Genomic DNA, 11094 nt, shown 5'->3' with positions numbered 1-11094 from the left:
CGCTCCCGGGTGCCGCCTCCCGGCTGTTCCCGCAGGCACCGCCCCTCCCGCCGCCGCGTCCATTGTCTGCGGCCCCGCTCTTCCAAGAGTCGGCGCCCCCCCCCCCAGCCCTTCGCCTCCAGATTCCTGGCGGCCCTCCTGGATCCCGGGAATTGCCGGCGGGACTGTGACCCCGGCCCCGAAAGGTGGTCTGGGGGAAGCCTCGATTCCTGTCCTGGGCCCACCCCGCAGCCACTCCTGGGGCTGTTTTTCTCCACCCGCCTGTCGGAGACAGAGCCCCCCGACCCCGAGGGGTGGCCGTGTTCAATTCTTTAGGGCCCAGACCCGGCTACACGAAATCCAGTGCAATCTGGGACGTGGAGAGATTGAGTTTTTCCTCCCTCTAGGGCTGCGAGAAGAGAAAGTCATCCCTGATTTTAATTAGTGGCGAGAAATGCTCCCTTCTTCCCATGCATACGGGGATTTCCCTGACACAGTCGCCACCATATCCCCCGGCTTCCAAAAATAATTTAATTACTTGGTGTTCTAGCTGCGAGCGGCGACCGCTCAGTCAGTCTGGGACGCTCTCTTCATTAACACTTTTTTCCTCCCCTCTGGTTTGAGCGTTGGGATTAATTACAAAGGAAACCCTGCCCTGGGGGAGTGGGGGAAGGGAGACGACGAGGGCGCCGGGAAGTTTGGATGGCAGGGGAGAGAGGCCCTTCTCCCAGGAAACCTCCAAGTGTAAAAATGCGTTGGCCTATCGGGTCCCTAACCCCAAGCAGGCTGAGCTCTTGGCCCCAGGGTTTCACGTACACTGGAGTTGATGGCGCTACACAGGGATTGTAGGGTATCACAAGTATCCGACATAATCGGGCATTTCTGCTTTAGAGTATGCCAAGAAACCAGTTGAGTTTCATGAAGTGGGGCAATAGCTTTGAACCCACCAAGATTGACCCCCCACTATAAAAGTCTAGGCTTGTGAAAAGTACATGTACTCCTTGGAGTGAGTGAAAGCAAAAGTATTATTATAATGTCATTAGTATTGTGTGCAATGCGCACTTACCTAGAATAATAATACTTCAAAAGCACCTTTGCACACTTCACCTCTGGCAGGGCAAGGCTGTCTCAACATCTCAGCGTCTTAGGGCTTCCAGTCCTGATACCTTCTCACCCAACCCTGTGATTAAAAAGTCTCAGGGTAGGAGACTCCCAGCCTCTCTGTTCCTGACTTGTTGGGGATTTTTCTCCTCTCTGATGAAAATATTTTTTCTGAGACATAGTCTCAGACTTTTTGGGCATCCATTCTAACCTGACCAAAGATGAGAACAGAGTCATCTTCACCTGCACTGTGACCATTCCAATATGTCATTCTTTAGGTCTTAATAGAGCCTTAAGACAGACTTCCCTTCTTCACCCAAACCCTTGCCTTTCCTCATACAGTACTCTCTTCCCACATCATGGGTCAGCAAGTGACTCAGCACCAAGGCTGCATGAAATATGCAGAATCATCATTTCAGGTACCCAAGTCTCTGCATGCATTCAGGTGTTCATTTGCTTGGTGCCTATCATGTGCCGGGCGCTGGGCTGCAATGGAGGTCCTGCTTGTGTGGGGGACGTTGGCAGGAGAGCTGGGGAAGGGTAAAGGGTGGTAGAGAGGCCTTAGGGTGCTCCCAGCCCCGCCCAGAGCACACCCCCGGTGCTGGGCAGCAAGTGTGTAATTTGACACAGTGTGGGGAATGTCCTAGCTGCCACAGCCCCAGCTGACTATCCAGCAGGTTTACTGTGAACTGTGTTCACATGGTGGTAGCCTGTTTCACAGACCTCAAAAGGGCCCAAAGAATAGGAAACACTGCTTCTGATGCCAGAATTACAGATAGCTCTGTAACCTCTCCCCACCTAAAGCTTGAAACCTAAGTCAGGATGTCAACAAATGAAGCGTCAGGATTAGCAGAAATCAGGCATCAAACTGCAGTGAGCGCCGACCCTCTTTTCTCTCTCTGAGGGTGAGATTGGGGGCTTTCTGTTATATCTCTATAACAAAAACACTGGATTTCAGAGGAGAGGTCCAACATTAAATCTAATTGGTGTGGTGTGTCCCATGCAGCTATTCTCTGAACTGTCCTCCACCCTCACCCCTAGGATGGAAACCCATCTGGACTTCACACATCCTTAATTCACAGAATGAAGAAATGGATACACAAAGAAGAGGCCCATGTGCCCTGGGGCCCAAGGGAACTAGCCTAATTCTTTAGGAGGGAGGAGAATGCTGAGGTGACATCCAACCAGGATTTTCCCAAAGACGCCAACCTACAGTGACAGAGGGAGGACAGGAGCCTGAAGGACAGCAGAGTGGAACAGGTTGAACTTCAAATGCACAGCCCTTGGCTTGGAGCACATGGGCAAATTTCTTAATTTCTTCAAGCCTCGATTCCTGCATATAATATGGAACTAATAAGGTAACAGAAGGAACCCCCTCTGCATACCCATAGTGCCCCAGTCAATTCCCAATCAAACTTCCCCTCTCTGTTATATGACTTGGGGATTCCTAGTGCTTTGGGGAATCCTGATCAAGGAGGGGGGCTCCCAGCCAAAAGCCAGGGTCCTCAGTAAAATCTCTTTCAAATCCTCACCAGCTCATGGGCCCGGGGCAGCAGTGATGGAACAGGCCGACCACAGGCCTCTCAGGAGCCCTGGGAGGTTGAGTCTCCCGGGGAGATGCAAAGGGCTCAAGACATGGCAGTGGACACTCTCCAGGGGAAGGTCCCAGCTCTGAAGAATTGCCTGCTTCCCGTGCACAAGAAGCTGTTCCTTGAAGTAAGTCCCATACCAGAGTGGCAAAGGTTAGGTCTTCAAGTCTGGTGAAAAGTAGGGCCCTTTTCCAGCTCCACTGCTGAGAAAGAGGAATCCTTAGTATCTTGCTCAGACATAGAAACTTCACAGCCTACGGGATGGCCATGAAAGGTTTCCAATGTGAGTGATTAGAAATTTCACCCACCTCCCAAGTACAGGGACCCCAGTAATGAACCCCCCATGTGGGACAAGAACCACCATCTTCTTGTAACCCTGTTGATAAAACTGGGGAGAGTTCAACCTCTCAGGATAACTTGAGCTCTCTCCCCAGCACCCGCTTTCCTAGAAAGGCTGTCTCAATGCTTACAAAAGTATTCCCAGACCCAGTTTGTACTGTGAAATAACTGGATTTTTTTTCACTTTTAGTGAAAAAGGAAACAAAATAGAAAAAACAAACAAACAAAAAACCCTTAGCTGGTTAAGAACTGTAGGATGGGGCTTCCCTGGTGGCGCAGTGGTTAAGAACCCACCTGCCAATGCAGGGGATATGGATTCAAGCCCTGGTCCGGGAAGATCCCACATGCCGCGGAGCAACTAAGCCCTTGTGCCACAACTACTGAGCCTGTGCTCTAGGGCCTGTGAGCCACAACTACTGAGCCTGACTGCCACAACTACTGAAGCCCGCGTGCCTAGAGCCCATGCTCTGCAACAAGAGAGGCCACCGCAATGAAAAGCCCGTGCACTGCAACAAAGAGCAGCCCCTGCTCAACACAACTAAAGAAAGCTCGCGTGCAGCAACAAAGACCCAATGCAGCCATAAATAAATAAATAAATAGATAAATAAATAATTTTTTAAAAATAAAAAACTTAGGGCTTCCCTGGTGGCGCAGTGGTTGAGAATCTGCCTGCTAATGCAGGGGACACGGGTTCGAGCCCTGGTCTGGGAAGATCCCACATGCCGCGGAGCAACTAGGCCCGTGAGCCACAACTACTGAGCCTGCGCGTCTGGAGCCTGTGCTCCGCAACAAGAGAGGCCGCGATAGTGAGAGGCCCGCGCACCGCGACGAAGAGTGGCCCCCGCTTGCCACAACTAGAGAAAGCCCTCGTACAGAAATGAAGACCCAACACAACCAAAAATTAAAAAAAAAAACAAATAAATAAAAATAAAATTAAAAACTTAAAAAAAATTTAAAGAAAAGAACTATAGGATGTAATAGTTTTGTTTTGAGGTGTCTCTCTCAGATAAGCTGCTGATCTCTTTGAGAACAAGGACCAAGCCTCACTCATTTCTATATGAATGGCACATAAAAGTCACTAAGTTAGGATTAGTCCCCTTCCCTTCTAACTTCCTTCACTTTCTCTATTCCTAACCTATCCCCAAACTTTACTACTCCCTATTCATCCGATCTTTATCAAGCGTGAACTTCCTCAGATCCCATCCTATTATCACCAATCTAAAAAGTCACCTACAATTAAACCAGTGGTTCTCAACCTTGACTGCAGATTTTAATCACCTGGGAAGCTCTGAAAACATACCAACACCCAGGACCCATGCCAGACTAATTAAACCAGAAACGTCCGAGTTGTGGCCCAGCTATCAGCATTTATTTTTTAAGTTACTTCAGTGATTCTAATGTGAGAACCACTACATCAAACTCTTCTTTGATAGGCTTCCTCCTTTCTTGACACAAGGAATGCCCCCACCTCCCTTGCCTAGGACTAATCCCCCCAGGTTTCATTAGATCCTATCCTTTCCCAGCTCCATTCGTTATCCCCAGTCTCTACTGTATCTAACTTCAAACTCTTGTAGCAAAATAAAATAGCTCCCTCCACTCTGCACCCTCCTCTTGCTTCAGCCCTCTCTTCTTTTCTTATCATCCAGTCTTCTCAAAAGAGTAGGTTCCTCACCACTATCCTTCATTCCTCAGCTCCTTGCAACCCAGCCATCCTCTCAATATCTTTCCTCTTCCTGACTTTGAATATCGATATTTCCCAGAATTCAGCATTTGGCCCCTTTACTTCTCACCCTACATCCTCCCCCAAAGTAATGTCATTCTCTCCCTTGCCTTCAGTCAGTGCTTACTTATTAATGCTCCTAAATCCAGATCTCTCTTCTGAACATCAGACTCAAATTTCCAGCTTCCTATTGGACATTTTATTGCCTATTCTTTTGGGTACTTTAAATATAATAGGTTTAAAGGGAACATATTATCTTCCCTCCCCCATCCCAAATCCCTTGGCTTATTCAGACCTTTCTCACTTCCAAACTTGTATCATGCCCTTCTAATCTATCTTTCTATCTGTTGCCAGTGTGATTTTTCTGAAAGAGAAATCAGACTGTCCCTCCATTGCCTAAAACAATGACTCCCCACTGTCTACAAGATGAAATCGAAACTTCTTGGCACTCTGTGTAAGGACTTTGAGTCTCCCCCTCCAGCCTTATCTCCTGTTGCTCCCTGGGCATTCAAAGCCCAAACATGCAATGCGCATACGTTCTAACTAGACCCATCTACTGGTTGTTCTGCCAGCTTAGGGCTTTGTTACTGCCTCTTCCTTTCTGAGGTGTTTTCTTTGCCTGAAATCCCATCCCTGTCCTCTCTGCCTAGAAAATTTTGTACATCCTTCAAGACTCCACTGCGGTCTCCTCTCTGATTCCTCCCCAACTTTCCCAAGCAGAGTTAGACGCCCCTTTCCCCAGAGAGCCTCCTTTGTGCTCCCAGAGTTCTGCATTTTATGGCATTGTATGGTAATTTCTTATTTACATATCTGTCTGCCCAGCTGGTTCTGTGAGCTTCTGAAGTGGAAGAAACACAGTGCTTTAGGTATCTTTCTACCCTCAGAACTTGGCTCAGTGAGTGGGACACAACAGTAAATGTTTGTCTACTGAAACCTAACAGAGAAGAGACTGAGAGGAGATAAACTGGAATATTTGATGTCAAAGGAATCTTTCTGTATTTTACAGATAAGGAAACAAGGGTGGAGCAGGTAAAGCCACTGCCCCCAAATCATACAGCTGATTAGTTGGCAACACCAAAATTGGAACCTAAGTCTCCCGATTTCTTGTTCAGTAGTCTGTCAACTATATCATATTAACTGAGCATTAATTGTTTCACATGAAATAAAGATACAGGGCAGATGGAGCTTAGCTTTTTGTGGACCGGTGCTCTCTGAGACTTTGATGAAAACTATAGGCTCTCTCCAGAAAAATGCACATAGAATTTCCCATCCATTTTCAGGGGATTTAGGGAGTTAGTTGTTGAGTGAGGGATGATTGGAAGCAAGAAGGATCTAGAAATGGAGAGACCAGTGAGAAGGCTAATGCAGTAGTTGAGGAGAAAGACAGAGCAAGCAGGCTCTAAGAGTAGGGGGATAGAAAAGAAAGTTCAAATTTCAGAGGTGCCCTGCAGGTCGGATGGATAGAGTTGAGGAACAAGGAAGCATTTAAGATGACTCTTAAAAAAAAAAAAAAGACTCAGGCTTCTGATATAGATATTAAGGAGGATAGTGATGTCACACATCAAATTAGGAGCTACTGAGGGAGAGTAGGTTTGAAGGGCAGATAATGTGTTTGATTTGACAGGTGTCTTAGATGTCTGCAGGCCATCAGGGTGAGGATGTCCATAGGAAACTGGCAACAGCACAAGTACCTTCCACATCTCCTGCCACTCTTCCTCAGACCATCTGGATGATCTATTTTTCTCTGAATCAAATATATACTTTCCTGCCTCCATCCCCTTTGTCTATCCCATTCCCTCTAAATGGTGTACCTTACATTCACCATCACCCTTACCCAAATTATTTCAAGGTCCAATTCAGGTGACAGTTTCTCTGTTAAGTTATTCCTGACACCACCAATTTGACCAATTTAATCTCTCCCTTCTCTAAAATCCCAATTTTTTCTCTGAACCTCTCTTACCATATTTTATATTTTGAATTTCAGTTATTTGTGCTATTGAGAAAAAGACATTAAAAGAGAGAAAAATAAACCAAGGATAGACAGTAAAAATAAATGACAAATAGCAAGATGAAAAATGTAAACCCAGCTATATCAATAATCACATTAAATGTAAATGGTATAAACACACCAATTAAAAAGCAGCATTGATCAGATTGAATTATAAAAGTACTATCTCACTATACACTGCCTACAAGAAACCCATTTAAATATGCGAAAAGGATGGGAAAATATATGCCATGCTAACACTAATCAAAATAAAGTTGGAATGGCTATATTAATACTAGATAAAGTAGATTCCAAGGCAAAGGTATTACTAGGAATAAAGAAGGTCATTTCATAATAATAAAGAGGTCAATTCATCAGGAAGACACAACAATTCTAAACATTTATGTACCTAATAACAGAGATTCAAAGTACATGAAGCAAAAACTGAGCTCTATCAAATCCACAATTATAATCAAAAATGTCAATACCCGGGCTTCCCTGGTGGTGCAGTGGTTGAGAATCTGCCTGCTGATGCAGGGGACACGGGTTCGAGCCCTGGTCTGGGAAGACCCCACATGCCGCAGAGCAACTAGGCCCGTGAGCCACAACTACTGAGCCTGTGTGTCTGGAGCCTGTGCTCCGCAACAAGAGAGGCCGCGACAGTGAGAGGCCTGCGCACCGTGATGAAGAGTGGCCCCCACTTGCCGCAAGTAGAGAAGGCCCTCTCACAGAAACGAAGACTCAACACAGCAAAAATAAATAAATAAATAAATGAATAAAATAAAAAAAAATAAATGTCAATACCCATCTCTCAACTGATAGGACAAGTAGACAGAAAATCTGTAAAGATATAAAGAACTTGACCATCACTATCAACTCACTTGACCTAATTGACATTTATAGAACATTCCACTCAACAGCAACTTAATACACATTCTTTTCAAGTACACATGGAACATTTTCTAAGATAGAACATATTGGGCCATAAAAATAGTCTTGATAAATTTAAAAAGAATCAGATCATACAAAATATATTCCCTGGCCACAGTGGTATTAAATTATATATCAATAATAGAAAGATATACAGAATATCCCCAAATATTTAGAACGTAAATAATACAATTCTAAGTAATTTATGGATAAAAGAAGAAATCAAAGGGGAAATTAAAATTTTTGAACTGAATGAAGATAGGAACACAACGTAATCAAATCTGTGGGATGTATCTAAAGCAGTATTGAAAGGGAAATTTACAGCTCTACCAGCCTATTAGTAGAAAAGAAAAAAGCCTCGAGTGAAAGATATAAGCTTCCACTTTACAAAATTAGGGGAAGAGTGCAAATTAAACCCCAAGTAAGTAAAAGAAAGGAAATAATAAAGATCAAGTAGAAATCAATGAAATAGAAAACAGAAAATTAATAGAGAAAAATCAATGAAATCAACAGCTAGTTCTCTGAGAAGATAGGTAAAATAGGTAAATCTGGCCAGACTGATCAGAAAAACAAGAAAAAAAATACAAATGACTAATATCAGTAATGAGAGAGGTGACATCACTACAGATTCTAAAGATATTAAAAGGATAATAGAAAAATATTATGAACAGCTTTATGCCAATAAATTTGACAATTTAGATGAATGTAAAAATCCCATGAAAGTACCAAAATGTCAAACTCACTCAAGAAGAAATAGATAATCTGAATCACCCTATAGCTATTAAAGAAATTGAATTGAAGTATAAAAGATTCCCACAAAGAAAACACAAGGTGTAAATGGCTTTACTGGTTATTTCTACTAAATATTTTAAAAAGAAACAACACCAGTTTTATACAAACTCTTCCAGAAAATTGAAGCACAGGGAACACTTCCCAAGTCATTATATAAAGCCAGTGTTGCTCTGACACCGGAATAAGACAAAGAAATTACAAGAAAACTACATATCAATATCCAGTATGAATAGTTGCAAAAAATCCTTAACAAAATTTTAGCAAATCAAATCCAACACTGTATAAAAAGGATAATACATCATGACCAAAAATGCAAGATGGACTTAACATATGAAACATTGAAAACATTTTAAAAGATTAAAAAAAGAAAAAACAAAAAGAAGGAAAACACATGGTCATCTCAATATCGATCAAAAAACATTTGACAAAAATTCAATATCAAATTCTGATTAAAAAAAAAACTTTCAATAAATTTGGAACAGAAGGGAACTTCTTCAGCCTGATAAAGGGCATCTACAAAAAACTATGGATAACATCATATTCAAAGATTGATTCTCCTAAGATGAGGAAAAAGGCAAGGATGTATGTTCTTACCACTTTTACTCAACATTATTCTGGAGGTTCAAGCAAGTGCAATAAGGAAAAAAAATGGTATGCAGATTAGAAAAGAAGAAGTAAAATTGTCTTTATTTAGAAACGACATAATCATCTTTATAGAAAATTCAATGGAATATTTTTTTTTAGTTACTAGAACTAATAACTGAGTTTAGCAAGTTTTCAAGATACGAGATCAATACGCAAAAATCAATTATATTTCTACATATATTTATATTTCTACATGTATTTATATTTCTACATATATATTTCTAGCTGTATTAGTTTCCTAGAGCTGCCCATAACAAAGTATCACAAACTGGGATGGTTTAAAACAGCAGAAATGTATTCTCTCACGGTTCTGGAGGCTAGGGATCTGATATCAAGGTGTTGACAGGGCCATGTTCCCTCTGAAGGATCTAGGAGAGAATCCTTCCTTGCCTTTTTTAGCTTCTGTTGTTTTCTGGCAAGCCATGGGTTCCTTGGCTTGTAAATGCATCCCTTCAGTCTCTACCTCTGCTGTCACACAGCCATCTGTTCCCTGTGGATTTTTACATCATCTTCCCTCTCTGCATGTCTGTGTCCAAATTTCCCTCTTCTTATAAAGACATCAATCATATTGGATTAAGGCCCCACCCTACTTAAGTATGACCTCATCTTAACTCTAATTACATCTGCTAAGACCCTATTTCCAAATCAGTTGACATTCATAGGTACTGGAGGTTAGAATTTTAACATATCTCTTGCAGTGGGGGGGGGGGGACACAATTTAACCCATAACATTAGCAATGAACACTCAAAACATTAAATTTAAAAATACCATTTATAGCATCAGAAATATAAAATATTTAAGGTAAGTGTGACAAACTATGTGCACTGAGGGACTTCCCTGGCAGTCCAGTGGTTAGGACTCTGTGCTTCCAATGCAGGGGGCGTGGGTTTGATCCCTGGTGCGGGGAACTAAGATCCCACATGCTGGGTGGAGCGGCCAGAAAAAAAAAATATGTGCACTGAAAACTACAAAACATTGCTCAGATGAATTAAAGATGACCTAAATAAATGGGAAGGTATACATTGTTCATGGATTGGAAGACTCAATATTGATAAGATTTCAATTCTACCAAAAGTGATCTAAAGATTCAATGCAATCCCAAACAAAATCACAGCAATCTTTTCTTTTTTATAGAAATTGACAATCTGATTCTAAACATTAGATGGAAATGTAAAATACCTAGAACAGCCAAAACAACTTTGAAAAAGGAGAATAAAATTGAAAGATGTATATTATATAAATTCAAGATTTATTAAAGCTACAGTAATCAAGACAATGTAACATATGCATAAAAAAAAGATAAGTAGATCAATGGAACAGAATAGGGAGTTCATAAATAGATCCACATACATATGGTCAACTGATTGTTGACAAATGTGCAAAGGCAGTACAGTAGAGAAGAGATAGTCTTTTTAATATAGGACAGTTGGATATCTACATGCCCAGGGAAAGAATGTCAATCCACACCTTGCATCATACACAAAAATTAATTCAAAATTGATCACAAAACTAAATGTAAAACATAAAACTTCCAGAAGAAAACATAAGAGAAAGTCTTTGTGACCTTTGGTTAGAAAAAAATCTCTTAGATGTGACATTAAAAGCATGGTCCATAAAAGACATAAAATGATAAATTGGACTTTACCAAAATTAAGAACTTGTGCTTTCAAAAGACACTCCTAAGAGGTGAAAAGACAAGTCACAGACTGGGGGGAAGTATTTTCAAATCACGTATTTGATAAAGAACTTGTATCCAGATTATATAAAGAACTCTCAAAACTAAAAAAAAAAAAAAAGTAATATATAAAAATATTGCAAAGGAAAAAATAAAATTGCTCTTTTAATTTAAAAAAAGATGGATTGTTCAATAAATGGTATTGGTATAATTAGGTAACCATTGGGAGAAAGCAAAGTTGGATTCCTACCTCATTTCTTATATCTAATGAAATGTAGATAGATCAAAGGGCCAAAGATAAACAGCAACAACACCAAAACAATAATAATAATATAA

Source organism: Aethalodelphis obliquidens, unplaced genomic scaffold (assembly GCF_003676395.1).
Source record: "Aethalodelphis obliquidens isolate GAN/ISIS:26980383/991018 unplaced genomic scaffold, ASM367639v1 scaffold90, whole genome shotgun sequence".
Taxonomy (NCBI): Eukaryota; Metazoa; Chordata; class Mammalia; order Artiodactyla; family Delphinidae; genus Aethalodelphis; species Aethalodelphis obliquidens.
The sequence above is the reverse complement of the archived record's forward strand: the minus strand, read 5'-3'. Positions refer to the sequence as shown.